The following is a 23,236-nucleotide window of genomic DNA, read 5'->3' as shown; positions in this document are numbered from 1 at the left end:
CTGCTGGCATCTGTCTCAACAACAAATGGCAGTGAGAAATCAGCATAAGCAAGTAGGGGGGCACTTGTGAGCTTCTCTTTCAGCTGTTCAAATGACTCTTGACAAGATGGCGTCCACACACTTTCGAGCAAGTTTTTATATTTAGCTGGACTGTCCTCTTTGCCCCATGCATTAATCAGATCATGCAAAGGACCTGCCAGCTGCGAAAATCCATGGAGGAATCTCCTGTAATAACTGCAAAAACCCAGGAAGGATCTCAGCTCTTTAACTGTGGTGGGTACTGGCCAGTGCCTCACTGCAGCTATCTTGTCTGGGTCCGTACCTATCCCTTCAGCTGAGATCTGGTGACCCAAAAAGCGTACACTAGATTGGAGAAAATGACATTTCTCCACCTTAACCTTCAGCCCAGTTTCCCTGAGTCTCTGCAACACTGTCTGAAGATGTGCCAAATGGTCTTCAAAAGTTGATGAGTAGACTAATATGTCATCTAGGTACACGAGCATAATCTGAAGGATTAAGTCACTCATAGTGGCCTGCATGAGTCTTTGGAAAGTGGCTGGACCATTACACACACCAAAGGGCAATCTGGTATATTCAGACAACCCAAATGGGGTTGTAAAAGCAGTCTTGTGCCTGTCCCTTTCGTGAACTGCCACTTGATGATAGCCACTTGCCAGGTCGATAGTCGAGAAAAACCTTGCACCATGTAATGCATCAAAGGATTCATCTATACGGGGCAAAGGAAAGGCATCACGTCTGGTCTTGGCATTTAGTCGCCTGTAATCGACACATAACCTCAAGCTGTTGTCTGTCTTCCTCACCAGCACAATGGGCGATGCATAGGCACTAGTGCTTTCTTTGATCACACCCTTTTTCAGAAGCTGGGTTATGTGTTCTTGCACCTCTTTGTACTGTGTTGGAGGTATCCGTCGGTAGGCCTGGGTGACAGGGACATCATCGACTAGGTGTATCTCATGACTGATCTTCTCTGTATAATCTAGATCTTCATCTTTGAAAGCAAAAACATCTGCATACTGAGCCAAAAGTGCAGCTAATTTGGTCTGTTCCTCTTGGGAGCCACTAATACTCAGCTGCTCTATCAGCAATTTCAGTTCACCATCAGATTCTTTAGCCCCTTTCTTATTCAGTGACACTTCCTCGTGGTCAGCAGAAATGCGATTAAACTGCACCTCAGCTGCATTTTCAACACACTCCACTACAGTAAGCACACCAAGTCTGGTCCGGGGAGTCAACCACACATCTTCCTGAGAGAAGTTCACAACTTGAACTGGAAACACGTGCCTGTCAGTTTCAACAAGAGTAGGAACAACAACCAAACCACTGGGAACGAGCGTGTTGGTTGGCTCAAGTAACATTAAGGTCTGGTCATTTGAAACTTTCCCAAGCCCTCTAGCAAATACTGTGGCCACGGCTGATGCTGGCACGTGTACAGTATTTTTACCAGCTAACTGGGCAGTGGATGACCTCTCTAATACTTCGCAGGCTTGCACCCTCTGAAAAGCTTCTCCCCAAGCAGCATTTAACTCTCCTCTGAGAGTTGAATCAAAACTAGCAATGGCTAGCTCCTTACATCTCTTTATTATGTTCATTCCAACAAGAACAGGGGGGGATCCCTCTAGTCTGCTGGCACCTTTTTCCACCTGCTGTTCCACATCATTTTCCTGCACCTTAACTTTAGCTGACATTAGCTCTTGGTCCTGTGGCCCTCCGGGTTCTGGGGCGGGGTCCCTGACTATCAAAAACCCACACTCCTGCACTGTTAACCCCATGACCTGCACATCCAGCTCAATGTAACCTATATAAGGAATTGGCAATGAGTTAGCTGCAGTCAATTTAAGCCATTTAGCTGTAGGGGTTACATCATCATCTTCACCCATTAGGTGTTGTCGGAAAAATGCCTCTGAGATGGTGCTAACCTGGCTCCCTGTGTCCAAAAGGGTTCTAGCCTTAATCCCTCCCACCTCAATTTCAACTTCAGGACATTTACCAACTGCTCTGTCAAAAAATCTCTCACGAGTTAGGGTCTTTGAGCCAGTAGTCTCCCCTCGAATTGCCCGGCTTCTGGCAACCGAGGTAGCTAGTTTCCCTGAACAGGTGCAGGAACAGAAACTGGAGAAGCTCCTTGCTTAAGGGTTTTGCACTCCCTAGCAATGTGTCCAACTCCCTTACACTTGAAACAGATGGGCTTCCCATCATCAGTGAACTGGAACTTTGATCTGGAAATCCCACGTTTAGGGGCCCTTTCTCCGGATGTAACACTCTCCCGAACCACACTGAGTAACTCCCCAATAGCCTTGCCCTGCTCAGAAACCACCTTAAGGATTTCATCTAGAGTTGCAGATGACCTATCTGGAGCTTCACAGGTACTCTGATCCCCTGCAACCGCCCTGGCACTTAATATGGGCCTGCTCTTGGCAACTCTGGTGCCACTAGGTTTTTCTTCCATAGACCAAGCAATTGCTTCCTGATGTACATCAAAAAGCGTAGACTCTGGCTTTTCCCTCACCATCTTGCGAAGCTCCCTGCGCAGAGTGGAGTCTCTTACTCCCTCCACAAACTGGTCTCTAACTGCCATCTTTGTGTCTCGTACTGCATCAGGCCTTTGTTTAAGGGCTAAGCGGAGAATCTGGGACAGAGCGTGTGAGTACTCAAAGAAATCTTCACCTTCTAGCTGGAAACGGCTAAAAAAGGTTTGCAGTAACTGTGCTACACTGCGTCTCTCACCATAAGCTTCTCTGAGAAAACAAAAAATTTCTTCGGGTTCAATCTGCTCTCCCCCAGTACATAACTTGATCTCTTCAAGTGCAGAACCCCTGAGGAGGGAAAAAATGAAGTCAACCTGATCATCATTACCCAAGCCTCTAGTTCTGATACCCCTCTGTACTTCATCAATAAACTCCTCTACAGAACGTCCATCTACGGTTGCATCCCCACTAAAGGGTTGAATAGGTCGCTCTCGCGGCAGATATACATATGACCTACTTGCCCCGTCACTCAAAGCAGTTATCCTGGCCATAGCCTGGTCATGTTTGTTACTCAGTTCTGACAATTTTGCCTGAAGCTCAGTGACAGGGTCCCTTGCGGTGGCCCCCGCCAAACCCTGGTCATTGTCACTGTTTGTGTCTGACATAATGAAATGTCTGTGTCCAGATTAGTCTTTGGTCAGGAAATTGCCTTAGCAGTCTATTCAGCTAGGTGCCACTGATGTCCTCTTCTCCTCTGGAAAGAATCCTTTCCTCGATCGAAATCGCCTTCTTCTGGACAGACTGGCCACTGCTCCTCTGCAAACCTCTGGTATGGCCCCAATCGTCAGGTCCTTTCCAATCCCTCGCGCAGCGGGTGACCACCACTACAGTTATTTTTTGCACCGTAAAATAACCTACTTAAACGGAAAGCCATAAAAAAACAAAATCGCTGAGCTGCCACTTTTGCAGATACCCCACTCCTGGTACCAAATTGTGTAGCCTGGCTAAATTAACCAGCCCAGAACACAGATTATCTTTGGGGTTCTTTTAATCTGAATGATAAAGTAAGCGCTCAGAAGAAAATAAAAAAGGTTGTAAAAATAAAGAAATAAAATTGTTACAGACAGTTCTTATCCAGTAACAGCTTTGTGCACTGGTAACCCACTGCTACTGCAGGTTATTTCCCCAACTTTATCAGCATCTGGAACTCAAGGACGTCTAGCGTCATTTTGTGTCTGATATAAACCCATACATAAATAAAATAAACTTAGCAGTGCAAAAATAACTGTAGTGGCTTCTCCTGAGTGCATTAATTCAGCAGAAAACGGAATATAGATCCCTCTGAGATGAACGGCGAAGTTGGTTGCAGCAACTCCTGGTGCCTTAACTGTTGCACACTTTGCATTCAAAACAGATCACGCAGCGAAAAAAGGCATTGCACACCCACATAAAACCAATGCAAGCTAGCACTCCCGTGAATGTCTCTGTAGATCCCCATGATCCCTTGCGCTCTCAGGGGTACCCCAAAAGAAACAGCGCCATCCAGTGGCATGTCCCATAATATCGACTTCCACCTGGCTACATTGGAACGATTTGTTTCTGGCTGACGTTTCTGTTCATTTTAAGCAGCAAAAGTGAGGCACATGTCTGTGTGCGTGTGTATGGAGCCATTGGGTGCAGTCACTATAGCAACCAGGCTCACGCCTGCCTGCTTAACGAGCTCTGTCTCACTCTGCCAAGATTCATCTTAAACACTTCTCTTTCAACTGCTGCTGTGTCTACAGTGTTTGCTCTACAGCCATCATTTTACCCTCAAAACGTCGCCATCGTTGTTCTCTTTCCAACACTGTGTCTTTCAAAGCTCAGACATTTAACATTTTTAAACTGTGTGGATCCAAGTGGAGGGATCACATTTCAGTCATTCAGTGATTCAAAGAATATGAACTTTTAATATTCATTCAGATGTTTTCTTACTCTAAATTGTGTTTTCTCATTTCTTATGTTTTTCTAATTTACAATTAAAACATTTTCAGCTCTTTTCCAACTTCTTCTGTGTGGATGTCAGCTTTTAGCAGTTCAGCCCTTTTGTTTTCAGGCGAAAATTTCTGTATTTTTCATCTCATTCAACATTTTTAACTTAAAATTCAGCAATTAATTCATTTCAGTGCATACATTCAGATTCAGGCATTCACACTGCAGTTTCTTCAGGAAATGCACTTTCTAGTTAGAAGGTGTTATTATTCAGTCTGTACATTGAATAGAAGGCACTAACCACAAGGTGATCTTCAATGCATCTCTGTGTGAATGTGAACGGGGCGAGAAGACCCCCACTGACTGCATGTCGTTAGACTGTGGGAGGAAGCTGGAGAGAACATGCAGACTCCACACAAAGACCCCGGCCTGATGGGGTTAGGGTCCTGAGTTCGATACCCCAAACTGAGGACAGAGGAAGGGATGGGTGATGTTCATGTGTGCCCAGGTGTATGATGTGGCTCTTTGCGGTGACACAGTAAAAAATGTGGCTGTTTGTCTGTGACTGGTTGGCTGCCCCAGCCCTGGCCCTTCATGTATTTCAGTAATGTCTTTTTCTCCCGTCTCCTCCTCTCGTTTACATGTTTTGCCCTTGTGACCCATTCCTTCTGTCACGTGTGTTTTCCCCCCAGCCATCATGTTCTGTTTGTGCTTAGTTATGTCCATGTCTCATCTCTAGTCCTCTTTTCCCTCTGTATGTATTTACAGTGTACGTGTTCCTCGTCGGTTCGTCATGCTAAGTCTGCGTGTCTTATTCCGTCATGTGTCATGTATCACTCCAAATCTCACTGACTTTAACTAATAATAACTGTTTGCTGAGTGTTATGTCTAAAAGGTATTGCACAATCGCCTCTAGTAGAGGATCAGGTTTGTTTTCCACTGATAATGGATTTTAACATGACTGACCAATGATTGTGGAGCACGTCCATGTAGGATCTTATAAATACAACCAGCAAACTTAAATGTTTTAAAATGTTCAAAACTTAATATATTGTATTTCTGAAGTATGACGGAAGGAAAAAGTTTCATATTTTCAAAAAATCCAATTTCATATGATCAAATTTATGTCAAAAAGTTCATATTTATTCCTCCTATGTCATGTGTGAGTACTGTACTGTAAATGTCATATATATCAGATGATACTGATAACCTAATGCTAATAACTATGCAGAGGTCTCTAGGCCTCGACTTTTATGGAGCATGTGAAGTTTGGGGCAGAGTGGACAAAGAAAAGTTTCTCAGCAGGTTCAACAGGTTGCTACAACACAGGCCGATGAAGTATTGCACTCACTCATCCAAACTGGCAAACATGTAACATACACCCTAAGACTGATCCTGCTTTTTACTCCTTTGCTATGATTTAATTTGATGTAGCCTTGGAGACAGTTTGCATAGATTAGAATGTTAGATTCCTGTGATGTCATCAATGCCCGATGTTTTGTTTTAATGTCTTGTGATAGTTCTAAGTGCAGACAAAGTCAGAGTTCAAGTGAGTTTAGTCCAATTTTGATCCAGTTTCTGACATGTGGTCAAAATCTTGGCCGACCTTTACCACACCACGTGCTGTGGGTGAGCGTAAATATCTAGGTGAGTAAAGTCTCCTTTACCTGTTAAATTCAATTTGTTTTGTCTCTGAATGAATCTGGCATTGATATTTGACATCACAGCAGAGAAGCGACTCTGGCATTGATATTTGACATCACAACAGAGAAGCGAGTCTGGCATTGATATTTGACATCACAACAGAGAGACGAATCTGTCATTGACATTTGACATCACAACAGAGAGACGAATCTGTCTTTGACATTTGAGAGACGAATCTTTCATTGATATTTGACATCACAGCAGAGAGACGAATCTGTCTTTGACATTTGAGAGACGAATCTTTCATTGATATTTGACATCACAGCAGAGAAGCGAGTCTGGCATTGACATTTGACATCACAACAGAGAAGCGAGTCTGGCATTGATATTTGACATCACAAAGGAGAGACGAATCTGTCATTGACATTTGACATCACAACAGAGATAAGCGAGTCTGGCATTGATATTTGACATCACAAAAGAGAAACGAATCTGTCATTGACATTTGACATCACAACAGAGATAAGCAAGTCTGGCATTGATATTTGACATCACAACAGAGAGATGAATCTGTCATTGACATTTGACATCACAACAGAGATAAGCGAGTCTGGCATTGATATTTGACATCACAAAAGAGAAACGAATCTGTCATTGACATTTGACATCACAACAGAGAAGCGAATCTGGCATTGATATTTGACATCACAACAGAGAGACGAATCTGTCATTGAAATTTGACATCACAACAGAGATAAGCGAGTCTGGCATTGATATTTGACATCACAAAAGAGAAACGAATCTGTCTTTGACATTTGACATCACAACAGAGATAAGCGAGTCTGGCATTGATATTTGACATCACAACAGAGAGATGAATCTGGCATTGACATTTGACATCACAGCAGAGAAGCGAGTCTGGCATTGATATTTGACATCAAAACAGAGAGACGAATCTGTCATTGACATTTGACATCACAACAGAGAGACGAATCTGTCTTTGACATTTGAGAGACGAATCTTTCATTGATATTTGACATCACAACAGAGAGACGAATCTGTCTTTGACATTTGAGAGACGAATCTTTCATTGATATTTGACATCACAGCAGAGAAGCGAGTCTGGCATTGACATTTGACATCACAACAGAGAAGCGAGTCTGGCATTGATATTTGACATCACAAAGGAGAGACGAATCTGTCATTGACATTTGACATCACAACAGAGATAAGCGAGTCTGGCATTGATATTTGACATCACAAAAGAGAAACGAATCTGTCATTGACATTTGACATCACAACAGAGAAGTGAGTCTGGCATCGATATTTGACATCACAACAGAGAGACGAATCTGTCATTGACATTTGACATCACAACAGAGAAGCGAATTTAGCATTGATATTTGACATCACAACAGAGAGACGAATCTGTCATTGACATTTGACATCACAACAGAGAGACGAATCTGTCATTGACATTTGACATCACAACAGAGAAGCGAATCTGGCATTGATATTTGACATCACAACAGAGAGACGAATCTGTCATTGACATTTGACATCACAACAGAGATAAGCGAGTCTGGCATTGATATTTGACATCACAAAAGAGAAACGAATCTGTCTTTGACATTTGACATAACAACAGAGATAAGCGAGTCTGGCATCGATATTTGACATCACAACAGAGAGACGAATCTGTCATTGACATTTGACATCACAACAGAGAAGCGAATTTGGCATTGATATTTGACATCACAAAAGAGAGACGAATCTGTCATTAACATTTGACATCACAACAGAGAAGCGAGTCTGGTATCGATATTTGACATCACAACAGAGAGACGAATCTGTCATTGACATTTGACATCACAACAGAGAGATGAATCTGTCATAGACATTTGACATCACAACAGAGATAAGCGAGTCTGGCATTGATGTTTGATATCACAAAAGAGAAACGAATCTGTCATTGACATTTGACATCACAACAGAGAAGCGAGTCTGGCATTGGTATTTGACATCACAACAGAGAAGCGAGTCTGGCATCGATATTTGACATCACAACAGAGAGACGAATCTGTCATTGACATTTGACATCACAACAGAGAAGCGAATTTGGCATTGACATTTGACATCACAACAGAGAAGCGAGTCTGGCATCGATATTTGACATCACAACAGAGAGACGAATCTGTCATTGACATCACAAAAGAGAGACGAATCTGTCATTGACATTTTACATCACAACAGAGAGACGAATCTGTCATTGACATTTGACATCACAACAGAGAAGCGAGTTTGGCATTGATATTTGACATCACAAAAGAGAAACGAATCTGTCATTGACATTTGACATCACAACAGAGAAGCGAGTCTGGTATCGATATTTGACATCACAAAAGAGAAACGAATCTGTCATTGGTATTTGACATCACAACAGAGAAGCGAGTCTGGTATCGATATTTGACATCACAACAGAGAGAGGAATCTGTCATTGACATTTGACATCACAACAGAGAAGCGAGTCTGGCATCGATATTTGACATCACAACAGAGAAGCGAGTCTGGCATCGATATTTGACATCACAACAGAGAGACGAATCTGTCATTGACATTTGACATCACAACAGAGAAGCGAATTTGGCATTGACATTTGACATCACAACAGAGAAGCGAGTCTGGCATCGATATTTGACATCACAACAGAGAGATGAATCTGTCATTGACATTTGACATCACAACAGAGAAGCGAGTTTGGCATTTATATTTGACATCACAAAAGAGAAACGAATCTGTCTTTGACATTTGACATCACAACAGAGAAGCGAGTCTGGCATTGATATTTGACATCACAACACAGAAGCGAGTCTGGCATTGACATTTGACATCACAACAGAGAAGTGAGTTTGGCATTGATATTTGACATCACAACAGAGAAGCGAGTTTGGCATTGATATTTGACATCACAACAGAGAAGTGAGTTTGGCAATGATATTTGACATCACAACAGAGAAGCGAGTTTGGCATTGATATTTGACATCACAAAAGAGAAACGAATCTGTCATTGACATTTGACATCACAACAGAGAAGCGAGTCTGGCATCGATACTTGACATCACAACAGAGAGACGAATCTGTCATTGACATTTGACATCACAACAGAGAAGCGAGTCTGGTATCGATATTTGACATCACAACAGAGAGACGAATTTGTCATTGATATTTGATATCACAACAGAGAAGTGAGTTTGGCATTGATATTTGACATCACAACAGAGAAGCGAGTTTGGCATTGATATTTGACATCACAACAGAGAAGTGAGTTTGGCATTGATATTTGACATCACAACAGAGAAGCGAGTTTGGCATTGATATTTGACATCACAACAGAGAGACGAAACAGTGATTGGTATTTTACATCACAACAGAGAAGCGAGTCTGGCATCGATACTTGACATCACAACAGAGAGACGAATCTGTCATTGACATTTGACATCACAACAGAGAGAAGCGAGTCTGGCATTGATATTTGACATCACAACAGAGAAACGAGTTTGGCATTGATATTTGACATCACAACAGAGAAGTGAGTTTGGCATTGATATTTGACATCACAACAGAGAAGCGAGTTTGGCATTGATATTTGACATCACAACAGAGAGACGAAACAGTGATTGGTATTTTACATCACAACAGAGAAGCGAGTCTGGCATCGATACTTGACATCACAACAGAGAGACGAATCTGTCATTGACATTTGACATCACAACAGAGAAGCGAGTCTGGTATCGATATTTGACATCACAACAGAGAGACGAATTTGTCATTGATATTTGATATCACAACAGAGAAGTGAGTTTGGCATTGATATTTGATATCACAACAGAGAAGTGAGTTTGGCATTGATATTTGACATCACAACAGAGAAGTGAGTTTGGCATTGATATTTGACATCACAACAGAGAAGCGAGTTTGGCATTGATATTTGACATCACAACAGAGAAGTGAGTTTGGCAATGATATTTGACATCACAACAGAGAAGCGAGTTTGGCATTGATATTTGACATCACAAAAGAGAAACGAATCTGTCATTGACATTTGACATCACAACAGAGAAGCGAGTCTGGCATCGATACTTGACATCACAACAGAGAGACGAATCTGTCATTGACATTTGACATCACAACAGAGAAGCGAGTCTGGTATCGATATTTGACATCACAACAGAGAGACGAATTTGTCATTGATATTTGATATCACAACAGAGAAGTGAGTTTGGCATTGATATTTGACATCACAACAGAGAAGCGAGTTTGGCATTGATATTTGACATCACAACAGAGAAGTGAGTTTGGCATTGATATTTGACATCACAACAGAGAAGCGAGTTTGGCATTGATATTTGACATCACAACAGAGAAGTGAGTTTGGCATTGATATTTGACATCACAACAGAGAAGCGAGTTTGGCATTGATATTTGACATCACAACAGAGAGACGAAACAGTGATTGGTATTTTACATCACAACAGAGAAGCGAGTCTGGCATCGATACTTGACATCACAACAGAGAGACGAATCTGTCATTGACATTTGACATCACAACAGAGAGAAGCGAGTCTGGCATTGATATTTGACATCACAACAGAGAAACGAGTTTGGCATTGATATTTGACATCACAACAGAGAAGTGAGTTTGGCATTGATATTTGACATCACAACAGAGAAGCGAGTTTGGCATTGATATTTGACATCACAACAGAGAGACGAAACAGTGATTGGTATTTTACATCACAACAGAGAAGCGAGTCTGGCATCGATACTTGACATCACAACAGAGAGACGAATCTGTCATTGACATTTGACATCACAACAGAGAAGCGAGTCTGGTATCGATATTTGACATCACAACAGAGAGACGAATTTGTCATTGATATTTGATATCACAACAGAGAAGTGAGTTTGGCATTGATATTTGACATCACAACAGAGAAGCGAGTTTGGCATTGATATTTGACATCACAACAGAGAAGTGAGTTTGGCATTGATATTTGACATCACAACAGAGAAGCGAGTTTGGCATTGATATTTGACATCACAACAGAGAGACGAAACAGTGATTGGTATTTTACATCACAACAGAGAAGCGAGTCTGGCATCGATACTTGACATCACAACAGAGAGACGAATCTGTCATTGACATTTGACATCACAACAGAGAAGCGAGTCTGGTATCGATATTTGACATCACAACTGAGAGACGAATTTGTCATTGATATTTGATATCACAACAGAGAAGTGAGTTTGGCATTGATATTTGACATCACAACAGAGAAGCGAGTTTGGCATTGATATTTGACATCACAACAGAGAGACGAATCTGTCATTGACATTTGACATCACAACAGAGAAGCGAGTCTGGTATCGATATTTGACATCACAACAGAGAAGCGAGTCTGGTATCGATATTTGACATCACAACAGAGAGACGAATTTGTCATTGATATTTGATATCACAACAGAGAAGTGAGTTTGGCATTGATATTTGACATCACAACAGAGAAGCGAGTTTGGCATTGATATTTGACATCACAACAGAGAGACGAATCTGTCATTGACATTTGACATCACAACAGAGAAGCGAGTCTGGCATTGGTATTTGACATCACAACAGAGAAGCGAGTTTGGCATTGATATTTGACATCACAACAGAGAGACGAATTGTTCATTGACATTTGACATCATAACAGAGAAGCGAGTCTGGCATTGGTATTTGACATCACAATAGAGAAGTGAGTTTGGCATTGATATTTGACATCACAACAGAGAAGCGAGTTTGGCATTGATATTTGACATCACAACAGAGAGACGAATCTGTCATTGACATTTGACATCACAACAGAGAAGCGAGTCTGGCATTGGTATTTTACATCACAAGAGAGAGAAGCGAGTCTGTCATTGATATTTGACATCACAACAGAGAGACTGGATGTGATGTCAGACCCCTCTAAATGGTGTAATTTACAGATATTTAATTCCAATGATTTGACTGCATCATTGTGTCTTTGAGTTATGACCCAAACTCTCTTTCAACTTTGTGAATTAATTCACGTCCCCCTGTGACCTCATAATTACACCACAGTTCAGATGGGATGAATGAGTCATGAGGTCACACCAACAGTGACAACATCAGCAGTGACATCACTAAAGTTGCCAGGTGAGTCCATAAATAGAACCCGTGACGTGGAGCAGGTACCGCCGTTTTGGACAATGCCACGACACAGGTATAGACGCAGACGTTCTTCTCGCCCCGTTCGCAGACGCAGGAGAGCCCACAAGGCCTCGGGTGTCCGCAGACGTGGGAGAAAATACCGTCGCAGACATTAGACAACCTCAATAAACATGTAGGATGAACATCCAAACTGTGGTCCAATCAAGTTTTTTTTAGATAATATATGTTGTTGTTTTTTTGTGTTTGTTATCAATGTTGTGAAAAAAGTTAAGCTTAGTAAGCCATCAAGCACTGATTACTCGTAGAAGAGCACCAATAGGAGACAGAACTAATTGATCCTTCAAAACCGTTCAACTTAGAAAAACCATTCAAACACCATTAGATTCCTTTTCTTTTGGACATGACTGCTTCTATTTTTCTCATTTTTAACATTTATAATTTTAATTTCATTCAACTTTATTCAACAAAAATTTCCCATGTATTTCAATGGGAGAGTCTTCAAATTTTCATTCAACTTACTCATTTTTCAAATCTAACTACTTCCACATACATTGACATAGAGCCACCATTCAAACTTTAAAACGAAGCCAAGACATTCAACTATTCAACTTGTATTTATCTTTTCAATATCTGTCATACTTTTTCTTCAGTTCCAGTTTAAGTTTCATCCTTTTTTTCAGCCGTTTCAGAGTTTATAATGGGTGTGTATGGGACGGAATGTTGGCGCTAGAGTGAGACAGCTCAACTGCTAGAGTGAGAGGAGGGGGGGAATTAATCTTAAAATCTTTTCTTAAAACTGCTGCTGTGTCTGCAGCGTTTGCTCTACAACTATGGTTTTACCCTCAAAACGTAGCCATCGCTGTCCTCTTTCATCTACTGTGTTTATTATTGTAATAGGTGTTATGGTTCTTTCATAAATGTCACCAATGCACAGCCTCCTCCCTCCAACTCTTCCATAGACACTAATGTTAAAAAGGCTCGGAAAGTTTGTCTGAAAATCTGAAGTACAGGCTGTCTTTACACTGCCACCACGTCCATATAATAAACTCCACAGGCATGAAAACTGAGAATTTGGTAGACTAGACATTGCTGCCGCTCACAGTGAAAGAATTTTGTCAATACGACTTGTACTTTTCATTTAGGAATGATTTGTTTCGGGCTGACGTTTCTGTTCATTTTAAGCAGCAAAAGTGAGGCACATGTCTGTGTGCGTGTGTATGGAGCATTGACTGTAGAAAAGATGGACGACGCGACCCCGCCTCCTACCATTGTGCAAAAATGAAGCCAAAATACCCCGCTTGTGGAGGCTGCCATCTTGCAAATTTGGAGCCAGAGTCTGCGCAGTAGTGACTTGAGGTGGAGCGACTGTGTAACGCTCCCGCCCACACACCCGCTGGACGTGACCACAAACACGCCCCCCTACACTTTTTACGTAGCCCGGCTGCTCGAGTTTTTTTGCTGGTTTACCGCGACTGACGACTCGTTTAATTAAGGTAAATACAACCATGTCACTGTTATAAAAAAGACACACAGCTCATCATCTTATAGTTCTAAAATCACTCTGTTGTTAATTCGTTAGTTAGCTTAGCCGCTAGCATACGCATTGTGTTGAAGGCTTGTTGCTAGCTAGTTAGCGATGCTACACACCTGCTACTCTTAATAGTCTTCAACACTTATGTTTTTTTTCATCCATTTTTAGACAGCGATGAGATCAGCTGCACACTCCACAGAGGCCCAGAGTTACTGTTAATATCAAAAATATAATCTGTCCTTTGAGATTTTAACATAAGACTGTGAGTGTAATGGATCTAAAACTGTTTAAATCTCTACAGCCTGGTAACATGGAGACTTTAAAAACAGCAGCAGGTTTCAGTAGTGTAGTCTAATTTGTTCTTTTCATTTAATAATAGAGTCCATATTATATCAACAGCTACATTTACCCTGGAGATAAACTAGTGAGGGAGACCATCAGGACCAAGCTGGGTTTCCTGGGTCCAGAGGTTTGGAGAAACTTCTTTCATCACAGCTGTCCTGTGCCATAAGTTCTGTTGACCCGCTGTAAGAGGCATCATTTAAGAAACACCAGGAAGACTGAAGCTCATGGCATTGATCAAGCAGGACTCATGATCTTCACCAGCAGCTCCCGCACAGGGAAATCTTCAGCACTCCTCCGTAGGCCTGCCCCAGGAGATGGATAAACCCAGCATTTCATCAACACTGTGATGAGACCTTTGGTTTGTGTAATGTTATAAATACTCTGATACTCCCCAGAGGCTCCGGACTTTTACATAAAGATATTATATTCAGTCCTGTATAAAGTTATATATTTAAAAATATGTGATCCTCTCTGGTTACTCTGGTATGAATAACTCTGAATCACTTTATGGTAAATAACACTATCTGCAAAAAACTGTGAAAGAATTCCAGATGACAAGTTTGTAGTTCAACATACAAGTGACGACCTTTGACCTTCATCAGGTTTTATTTAATTGTGTTAGACAAAATCTCATATGCTCTTCATGCAGCTGAGTACATCAAGTGTTTAAAACGGAAGCTGTGCAGGTCTGAGATCAGCAGCTTTGTGAAACACCAAACTGAGGTCCTGTTAATGCTGATATATAGTGACACAGTTACATGAGTGATTAATCCTTTTGTTTTTTTGTCTTTAACTTTATCAATAAAACAACTGCAGCTTTCACTACAGCACATGTGGTACTTTAACCTTTGTACTGTTTCCATCAGTTCATTTTACAGTTAACATATGAACATGTTGGATGATCTGTCTGCTGTCACTCGATGGTGCTGAGGTCTGAATCTGAGGGCAGCTCCTGTAATCACAAAGACAACAGAACCATCAAACTCAGATATAAATAAATAAATTTTAAATAAATTTTATCCCTCAATATTGAAATAAAGCTGATTCTTCTGTCCTCACACACTCAGGATCTGAAGTTCTTCTCTTACACTTTTTCAGTATCACAGTACACTACAGTACTTTAATCCATAGTTCCTGATTAATGAGGAGTTACTGAAGTACAAGCTTTTAAAAAAATTGCTGCTGTCTTTACAGATGTGGCAAGAGACTGAAAACATGCTGTTGTTTGCACATATTTAATATTCAGCTCTGCACAGGAGCTGAAGCAGAGTGCAGCCTGTTGCTTTTACAGTATAATACTTGTAATAAAAGTACAGTAACAGTAATTAGTGACTGAGCAGCCCGGGGCGTTTCTCTTGATTTCTTTAGTAAATTCATTCACCTGCACAGATTAGCTAAACGAACCCTGACAGCCGAGTGCTCATGTTAGCTAGCTAGGTCTCAGGAGCTAGCTAAGGACGGTAGTTACGGATTAGCTTACAAACACATTTAACTTACCGAAAAAGTGCAGCGGGGCCTCGGTTCCTTCTGTCGGGTAGTCCAGTTTACTGAAGAACACCTCAGGCTGTCAGGTTAAAACACTCGGTCGTGTTTTCGTAGCGTAAACGCTGGCCCTCCTCTCAGAGCCTACGCTCTATCTGCTATTCCCGAACAGAGATACGCAAGTTTCTCCGTGACTGCAGCTGTCAGTCAAAGCTCTTATGATGACGTTTCACCCCAATTTAACATCACCGCGGTAGGAATTAGAATCAAACTTATGGGAAAGGAGACCCCTTGAACATCAATCAGCGTGATGAGAACTATTGAAAACAAAAGAAAGAATCTTTGGAAAAAAATTATTTAAGGAGAATTAATTTATTTTAGTCTGACCCCAGTCCCATCCGCTAACATGGAGGAGGCGGGGTTTATGACCTATACTGCAGCCAGACACCAGGGGGCGATAGAGACGTTTTGGCTTCATTTTTGGGGACCTGTCGCGTCGTCCATGTTTTCTACAGTCAATGGTATGGAGCCATTGGGTGCAGTCACTATAGCAACCAGGCTCACGCCTGCCTGCTTAACGAGCTCTGTCTCACTCTGCCAAGATTCATCTTAAACACTTCTCTTTCAACTGCTGCTGTGTCTACAGTGTTTGCTCTACAGCCATCATTTTACCCTCAAAACGTCGCCATCGTTGTTCTCTTTCCAACACTGTGTCTTTCAAAGCTCAGACATTTAAAAATTTTAAACTGTGTGGATCCAAGAGGAGGGATCACATTTTAGTCATTCAGTGATTCAAAGAATATAAACTTTTAATATTCATTCAGATGTTTTCTTACTCTAAATTGTGTTTTCTCATTTCTTATGTTTTTCTAATTTACAATTAAAACATTTTCAGCTCTTTTCCAACTTCTTCTGTGTGGATGTCAGCTTTTAGCAGTTCAGCACTTTTGTTTTCAGGCGAAAATTTCTGTATTTTTCATCTCATTCAACATTTTTAACTTAAAATTCAGCAATTAATTCATTTCAGTGCATACATTCAGATTCAAGCATTCACACTGCAGTTTCTTCAGGAAATGCACTTTCTAGTTAGAAGGTGTTATTATTCAGTCTGTACATCGAATAAAAGGCACTAACCACAAGGTGATCTTCAATGCATCTCTGTGTGAATGTGAACGGGGCGAGAAGACCCCCACTGACTGCATGTCTTTAGACTGTGGGAGGAAGCTGGAGAGAACATGCAGACTCCACACAAAGACCCCGGCCTGATGGGGTTAGGGTCCTGAGTTTGATACCCCAAACTGAACGCAGGACAGAGGAAGGGATGGGTGATGTTCATGTGTGCCCAGGTGTATGATGTGGCTCTTTGCGGTGACACAGTAAAAAATGTGGCTGTTTGTCTGTGACTGGTTGGCTGCCCCAGCCCTGGCACTTCATGTATTTCAGTAATGTCTTTTTCTCCCGTCTCCTCCTCTCGTTTACATGTTTTGCCCTTGTGACCCATTCCTTCTGTCACGTGTGTTTTCCCCCCAGCCATCATGTTCTGTTTGTGCTTAGTTATGTCCATGTCTCATCTCTAGTCCTCTTTTCCCTCTGTATGTATTTACAGTGTACGTGTTCCTCGTCGGTTCGTCATGCTAAGTCTGCGTGTCTTATTCCGTCATGTGTCATGTATCACTCCAAATCTCACTGACTTTAACTAATAATAACTGTTTGCTGAGTGTTATGTCTAAAAGGTATTGCACAATCGCCTCTAGTAGAGGATCAGGTTTGTTTTCCACTGATAATGGATTTTAACATGACTGACCAATGATTGTGGAGCACGTCCATGTAGGATCTTATAAATACAACCAGCAAACTTAAATGTTTTAAAATGTTCAAAACTTAATATATTATATTTCTGAAGTATGACGGAAGGAAAAAGTTTCATATTTTAAAAGAATCCAATTTTATATGATCAAATTTATGTCAAAAAGTTCATATTTATTCCTCCTATGTCATGTGTGAGTACTGTACTGTAAATGTCATATATATCAGATGATACTGATAACCTAATGCTAATAACTATGCAGAGGTCTCTAGGCCTCGACTTTTATGGAGCATGTGAAGTTTGGGGCAGAGTGGACAAAGAAAAGTTTCTCAGCAGGTTCAACAGGTTGCTACAACACAGGCCGATGAAGTATTGCACTCACTCATCCAAACTGGCAAACATGTAACATACACCCTAAGACTGATCCTGCTTTTTACTCCTTTGCTATGATTTAATTTGATATTATGTAGCCATGGAGACAGTTTGCATAGATTAGAATGTTAGATTCCTGTGATGTCATCAATGCCCGATGTTTTGTTTTAATGTCTTGTGATAGTTCTAAGTGCAGACAAAGTCAGAGTTCAAGTGAGTTTAGTCCAATTTTGATCCAGTTTCTGACATGTGGTCAAAATCTTGGCCGACCTTTACCACACCACGTGCTGTGGGTGTGGGTAAATATCTAGGTGAGTAAAGTCTCCTTTACCTGTTAAATTCATCTTCATTTGGGGCTTTTACTTCAGGTGTTTTGATTCAGTAGTAACCAAGTGATCTTTGTACAAACTGCAGACCGCCATACTGATCCCTGGTTCCTCAGGATAGAGGACAGGACGTCAGATGGGCGAATCAAGAGCTCCAAACAGAAAGATTGTGCCACAGAAAGACTGGAAAAAGCTTCCCAAAGAAGCAAGGACAGCAAAAGTCCAGTTGGCCTCAGCCATCTTGTCTTGGAGAAGTGTAAGTGAGACATTCAGGGATTTTTTGTTTTATAGTTATTTATCATCTGTAGGCCTGTGTGGAGTTCAGAGGTCTAATTGGTTTTGGTTTTTGCAGCTGCTTTCAGAAAGAAGAGCAGCAAAGGAAAGTCAAGCAGCGATGGAACAAAACAACCACGCAGTAAAAAGAGCAAGACATCAAGCTCACAGGAGGAGGCCAGCTGCTCCGTCTATGAGTCAGATACACGCAGCACATACAAAAGTCACACTAAAGGTAAGAAGTACATAGGTAAGTTCACACCACACCTGCAGTGATAGAGCCTCTTTCCCAAGCTCTCAGAGTTTAGCTGGTATCCATCTGCTAATCACTCGGAAGCTTCTAACAAAGACTGTATGAATGTGTACATTGAGGCAAAGTCAGCTTTCCTACATACAACTAAACAAAACCCCTGTGTTTGTTTTGTCTCTCTGTAGAGGACTTTGAAGAAAAATACGAGGAGCAGGATAAGCTGATATTATCTCTGTTGGCATACAGTATGATGTCATATAAGCGGATGTCATATATGATGTCACCACCATAAAAAGAGATGGACCTTGCTCGCATCCTCTGTAGCTGTATGCCTATATGACATCAATCTGAATGCATATACAATATCAAGCTGTCTCGTTCCAGGACTTCAAGCTGAGTGCATACATGAGATCAGGCTGTATGACACAAATGACATCAAGCTGTAAGACTTATAAGACATGAAGCTTGTCAGGGTTATATTGCTGATTGTCATATATGCTTAGAGTTTTATAGTCAATGTCATGTTGGTAGAGGGTTGATCCTTAGGAGTCTGCAGAGACTTTGTGTGCATTCCAGAGTGTTCTGGCATTCACACCCACATCCTGGGAGCATGGGAGAGGTCGTACCTGCTCTTATTGTTTTGTGGTAGGATGAACGTATCTATATCTGTTTTAGTCTAAGTGCCTTTTGTTTAGATGAACTGCTGGACTTCCAGACCAGCAGGTTTAGGGAAGTCTTTATGGGGTCACACTCTGACCCCACACACACACACACACACACACACACACACACACACACACACACACACACACACATACTTACACAATGCACAGGCAAGGTACTCTTTGTTTGTATGTAAACGTCACATGTTAATGAACCTATGTATACTCATGTAACCTCAATAAAAGAGCAGTGTTACGAGGCAGCGGATAAGAGCGACTGGGGTCAAGCGAAGGACCGGCGTTTGTCCAATTCTCTCCCGTGCACGAGAAACATGAAGAACTTTGCCTACTCGTGTCTTGCTTTGCTGTGTAGTTAAATTGTCTTGAAAGTTCCAGAAAATAGGTTTGAGCTACAAACCTATCAAGGTTTCATGTCATACATGATATCAACCTGTATGCCTTTATATGACATCATACTGTATGCCTATATGACATCATACTGTAGCCTGGGAAATGGTTAGCCACACAGGACACAATTACTGGGTTCTTAATGTGCAGTTTTATTGTCAATGCCGACTGAATAAACAAAAAAATGTCTTTGACCTTTACTTTTGTCAAACAGCGGCCATATGGACTTGTACTGAACATCGACAGAGGTAACGTGGCAAAGTAACAGAATAACCAACTAAACAAAGATGCGCCAATACAATACGAGGAATATGAAATGAAATACAAAACACAAAAATACGGCAGTGACCTCTGTCTGTGCAGAACAAAATACAAAGAGCTAAATCACACAAGGCTCCTTTAAAAACTGTGGAAGTGTTACATACATTTTTATAAACACTTACATTCCACAGAAATCTCAGCTCACTTGGATACTGGAGCACACAGACGATCTCGCAACTCATCCCTTGCATGGAGAAAATGCAAGAAATATGCAACTACACAAACCTATAAAATTAACAGCTTCAAGTGCACGCAACATGCAGATAGCCAAAGAAATAGCACAAGCAATAACATTAAATTACCCAATAACATTCTTGTCTTACCTTACATGGAAACAAAGAAACAACATTTTAAGACCCCTTTTTGAACCTTAAATGGACATTTGGTTAACTGTAATGGAAAATATTATTATTAATTTAACACTCGGCTACAATACTGTATGCCTTATATGACATCATACTGTATGCCTATATGACATCATACTGTTCTTGCATGAATCAGACCAATAATACAGACTTGTAATGAATGCTCTTCCTTACCAGTGAGTCCCGAAGCTCTTTTGGAATATTCTGTGTTTTCTGTGTTTCCAAATCCATGAGAGATACCTGGACATGAGTCTCCTTTTATATGAACTCAAGACTCCTCTTGCAGTCCCACCCACATTTAAGTTAATGACATTCAGTCATGAAACCAATGGTTGGCTAACGACTGTAGTAGCAGGCCATTGTATTTTGGTTTCCTCTTTTGTCTCCAGTAGCTGTTGAAGGTTTTGTGCGGTTTTAATCAGAGGCATCTTATTAACACATAAATCAACGATTCCCTGAACTATTCAAAATAAAGTCTTCCCCAAATAGGAGCACTAAGGAAAAAGGAAAACCTCAACTGTTTCCATTTGAGGGGTCTCTACTTGATATATTCTTTAAGTGAAACATATACAGTAAAGCCACATAGAATTTTCTTCTATTTGGTGCTCTATTTGAAGTTTGCTTCAAAGTGTCTAATTGCTGTTAACTCATATGCAAGTTCACTTTGATTGGGTGAACTGAGGAAAAGAACCACCATTGATATGAAGCACAGGACATGTAGCTTCAAAAATTTTTGAATTTCTTAAGTATAGCTCTAATCCATGATTACTATATTAGGCCTAATGAGTACAACAATAATTAGGACGTAATGTACTAAGAATCCAAGTAAGTGCTTAAGTCTCTGTAATGTTCATGACCAATCTTATGCTTATTGAATACATATATAACAAGGGTATCAGTGAAAAAGCTGATGTCTTGAATGTAATACTTTGTTGCTGAGATCACGAGTATAATTGCTAACACTTACAGAACCTAAAATTCCAGTTGGTAATAGTCTCTTTTGTTATGATGGTGAATAATTCCTTAAATTATGTCATTGTTTCATCCTGATGTGAACCCAATCCAAGATCATCTCAAAGGAAGAACTTGGGAAAAAAAAGAATCATTCCATTTTCATTCCATGAAATCTTGACAACTCAGTTCAATTCAACTGTATTTATACACCACCAAATCACAACAACAGACGTCTCAAGGTGCTTTATATTGTCTGTAGACCTTACAATAAAAAATTCAGAGAAAAACCCAACAATCATATGACCCCCTATGAGAAAGAAGTTTGGTGATAGTGGGAAGGAAAAACTCCCTGCTGTGGAAGAGAGCCAGAGATTAATAATGAGTGTGATTAAATGCAGAGAGATCTATTAACACATGTTGAGTGAGATAGGTGACTAGAAGGAAATATCAGTGCATCATGGGAATCCCCCAACAGTATACACCTATTGCAGGATCACTAAGGGAGGACTCAGGGTCACCTGATCCAGCCCTAACTACAGTGGGGCAAAAAAGTATTTAGTCAGCCACCGATTGTGCAAGTTCCCCCACTTAAAATGATGACAGAGGTCAGTAATTTGCACCAGAGGTACACTTCAACTGTGAGAGACAGAATGTGAAAAAAAAATCCATGAATTCACATGGTAGGATTTGTAAAGAATTTATTCGTAAATCAGGGTGGAAAATAAGTATTTGGTCACCTCAAACAAGGAAAATCCCTGGCTCTCACAGACCTGTAACGTCTTCTGTAAGAAGCTTTTCTGTCCCCCACTCGTTACCTGTATGAATGGCACCTGTTTGACCTCATCACCTGTATAAAAGACACCTGTCCACAGCCTCAACCAGTCAGACTCCAAACTCCGCCATGGCCAAGACCAAAGAGCTTTCGAAGGACACCAGGAAAAGAATTGTAGACCTGCACCAGACTGGGAAGAGTGAATCTACAATAGGCAAGCAGCTTGGTGTGAAAAAATCAACTGTGGGAGCAATCATCAGAAAATGGAAGACATACAAGACCACTGATAATCTCCCTCGATCTGGGGCTCCACGCAAGATCTCATCCCGTGGGGTCAAAATGATCATGAGAACGGTGAGCAAAGATCCCAGAACCACACGGGGGGACCTGGTGAATGACCTGCAGAGAGCTGGGACCAAAGTAACAAAGGTCACCATCAGTAACACACTACAACGGCAGGGAATCAAATCCCGCAGTGCCAGACGTGTTCCGCTGCTGAAGCCAGTGCATGTCCAGGCCCGTCTGAAGTTTGCCAGAGAGCACATGGATGATACAGCAGAGGATTGGGAGAATGTCATGTGGTCAGATGAAACCAAAGTAGAACTTTTTGGTATAAACTCAACTCGTCGTGTTTGGAGGAAGAAGAATACTGAGTTGCATCCCAAGAACACCATACCTACTGTGAAGCATGGGGGTGGAAACATCATGCTATGGGGCTGTTTTTCTGCCAAGGGGACAGGACGACTGATCCGTGTTAAGGACAGAATGAATGGGGCCAAGTATCGTGAGATTTTGAGCCAAAACCTCCTTCCATCAGTGAGAACTTTGAAGATGAAACGAGGCTGGGTCTTCCAACATGACAATGATCCAAAACACACCGCCCGGGCAACAAAGGAGTGGCTCCGTAAGAAGCATTTGAAAGTCCTGGAGTGGCCTAGCCAGTCTCCAGACCTCAACCCCATAGATAATCTGTGGCGGGAGTTGAAAGTCCGTGTTGCTCGGCGACAGCCCCAAAACATCACTGCTCTTGAG

Source organism: Neolamprologus brichardi, unplaced genomic scaffold, assembly GCF_056152115.1.
Source record: "Neolamprologus brichardi isolate AB-2024 unplaced genomic scaffold, ASM5615211v1 NODE_ptg000033l+_length_6344489_cov_1, whole genome shotgun sequence".
NCBI lineage: Eukaryota > Metazoa > Chordata > Actinopteri > Cichliformes > Cichlidae > Neolamprologus > Neolamprologus brichardi.
This window is presented reverse-complemented; position numbering follows the sequence as displayed.